Consider the following 3,540-nt stretch of genomic DNA (forward strand, 5'->3'; position numbering starts at 1 on the left):
CACAATGTAAAGAATCCCTCATCCAGATTACTACGGTGGAGGTTAAGATTGGAAGAGTACTCGTACAAGCCGATCGAGCACATAAAAGGAAAAGAAAACAAGGTGGCTGATTGTCTTTCCAGATTGTTTCCAATAAGAAAGTACCCATTACAGGAAGCTATGAAGAATGCCGAGATAAGCTTCGAAGAACTGGAATCCAGACTACCCGATATAGAAATGCTTGACGCCTCTAGCGTTGAAGCAGATTTGACAACTCCTCCTCCGCATCAGTTAAACTTCGAGAAATTATCTGTGAAGGAAAAACCGAAACCAAAGATAATCAACGAGGAGGTGTTAGCTGGACTCCATAGGGAAGCGGCGAGAGAAGGAACGCCCCCAATACCGACGCGAGAAAATGTCCCTGAATTTGATGAAGAGTTAAACGAACAGTTCCAGAATTGGCTCAAGGAAAGAAGTGATAATAATGCCTTAAATAAACCAACCGCAGGAGAAAAATTGTGGAGAAAGAATCCAAAAACGACCCTCGAACGATCAAAATCTAGAAATCCTACCAGTCTATGATGAAAGAACGTGGCTTACAAGGATTAATGAGATAGTAGCTGACTTTAAGAATCGGAAATTGACAATAGCCAGATTACACTTTATGGATCCTACCATGACACCTTTAGAAAAAATTAAAATTGAACAATTTATCCATGTCTTTAGCCGAAAATACGAAAAATATTTAAATGTTTACTACTGCTATTCACCGTTGAGCGAACTGGCCCAACAAGAGAAAATAGAAATATTAAAGGAAGCACATGGCTCTATTTCTAATAAACATTTTGGTGAAAATAAAACTATCAACAAAGCCAAACAGTTGGGAGAATGGAAAAATATGGAAAACGATATTTGCGACTACGTAAAAAAGTGCCCCATATGCCAACTCCAGAAGACTACGCGAATTAAGAGACAGGCCGAATCTATCCTACCTGACACACCTGTTAACCCAAATGATAAAGTCACAATGGACATATTCGGGCCCCTTCCTATCACGAAATGTGGAAACAAATACATACTTAGTGTACATGATCAACTGACCAAATATTTGATGCTGATACCACTAAAAGATGCTAGAGCTGAATCCATTATCGAGGGACTCTTCGATCATTTTATTTATATATTCGAAGCCCCAAAACCTATCCTGACAGACCAAGGAGCAAACTTCGTTTCCGAACTAGTCCAGAATTTCGAGAACCTGTTCAGAATAAAGCATGTGAAAACAACTACTTATCACCCCCAAAGTAACGGTAGTTAAGAAAGAGCTCACTCTGTGCTGAAAGATTTACTGAGAACCTGCATGCAGGACCCGCGAACCAAGTGGGACCAAGTATTAAAAATAATTACTCTCGCTTACAATACCACTAAGCAAGATGGAATTGGTATAAGTCCGTTCCAAGCCACGTTTGGCAGAACCGATGCTAATTTACCGTCAACTTTGGCCACTACTTTCAATTTGAAATATCAGGACTTGCTCGATATGTGGAAGAATGGCATGAGCAGTACTTACAGAAAACAAAGGAAAAGCTACAACTTCAGAAAGAGAAATACAAAAGATACCAAGATTCCAAGATAGTGTTACCGCAATCTATCTATGAACCGGAAGACCTGGTCAAGTTCGTCAACCATAATGCGACTAACAAACTCTCTGCAAGTTGGAAAGGACCCGCCACCATAATCGAAAAGCTAGATAACAATAACTACAAAATATTGTTTCACACCAAAAGAACGAGAATTCACGCTAACCAGATCATGGCTTATTTTTTATAGAATGAATATTGGCCTCTCTGACAATTCTGACACAAATCTGGACAACGAAAGGAAATTACAACCTGACACCTATTACCGGAAACATATTTATCGAGGAAATAGGAACAGCTCATCTTTACCACGAAACCTGGAAGCTAATGATAAGCATCAATGATTCCAGCCTACAAGAAAGATTAAATATGGTTCGCGATATAATGAGACTCGCGATTCGAGCGTGTAACCCCAACTGCGCTAAAGAAAAAGAGGTTAGATTAACAGGCAAAACGTATGAGAGGGCCAAAAATAAACTTCAACTACTTAACCAGGTGATGGGTAACAAACGACACAAAAGAGGATTAATAAACGCAATTGGGGGCATAGCTAAGACACTCCTCGGAACTTTAAGTAATAACGACCTTGAACATATTAATGAGGGGTTCGATCAATTATACATAGACAATAAAAATATGGCTCGAGCCTTGCAGAACCAGACCAAAATATTAAAAGTAGTATTGGATTCTTCTTCGATTAATTACGGTGAATTAAAAACTCAATTAAAACAAGAAATTAGTAACGCCGAACAATTCAGAAGAAGCCTCAATAATAATACGAGGAATTTATTCGTAGCAACAACAATTTTAATTTGTGCATTTTTAATAGAAGTATTAGCAGAAGATATTAATACATTATTAACAGCAATGAATAACGGAAAGCATGGAATTGTGCACCCCCAGGTACTAACACCGCAAATGCTAACGGGTACTATTCGGGGATTCGAAATAATTCATAGAACTAAGTATTACCTCGAAGCCGACCCCGAAAGTTATCAGCACATTATCGATATCAGCGAAGTCAATGTAGCGATCGTCAAGCAATCTCTCATATATGTCATCAAAATACCCATATTAGAAAAAGAAGAATACATTATTAACCACATAATCCCTATTCCACAAAAAATACAAAATACTCACCTTGCCCTCATTCCCGAACACGAATTTATACTTCAAACTAAAACTGGATACGTACCTACTACACATTAAATAAATGTACAGACTTAGCCAACTATAAAATTTGCCATGGAAATCAACCGGATTATAAACTAATAGAGACAGACGATTGCGACGCCAGTAGAATTAAAAAAACACTCTGCACATGAAAAATAAAAAAGTTACATTTTATTAGAAGGGCTTAGGGACTAAACTCTGTCTACCAAGGGGGCTGTAACAGTGACATATGTCAACGCATTTAGATAAGATAGAAGGGCTATATATTGTGGCGCTTTGGCCCAGCGCACCAGCTCTTGTCATACTTTTTTACTACTTAGAATAAAGAGACGTCGCTCTGACTAAGTGTCAGTGCGACCCCTTTTTACAAACTCAAATCTCTTCTTGCCCCCGTCACACTCCTTTCTTCCGTCCAAGTGTTTACGACTTAGGGAGAGAAAGGCAAGGTCATTGAATAGCCACTTTAAAGTGATTTAACCCGAAAGGTTTGCCCAGGTCGAGTTTATGTTTAGTAAACACGACCGGGGAATCATTCCGAGAAAATTAGTTCCCAGTGGTTATCAATATGGGAACCGTAACACTGTCACTCCAAAGTCTTATTTTAGGATTAAGATATTACTGTTTATACATTTCCTAATCATTATTTATCTTAAGGGCATGCGACACAGTGGAATTCCTACATTACCAACCTCTTTTTTCTATTGAACAAAAATTTTTTTTGAACCATAGAACTTTTTTTGTAAATCAA

The sequence above is a fragment of the Belonocnema kinseyi genome, chromosome 4 (genome assembly GCF_010883055.1).
Source record: "Belonocnema kinseyi isolate 2016_QV_RU_SX_M_011 chromosome 4, B_treatae_v1, whole genome shotgun sequence".
Classification (NCBI taxonomy): Eukaryota; Metazoa; Arthropoda; class Insecta; order Hymenoptera; family Cynipidae; genus Belonocnema; species Belonocnema kinseyi.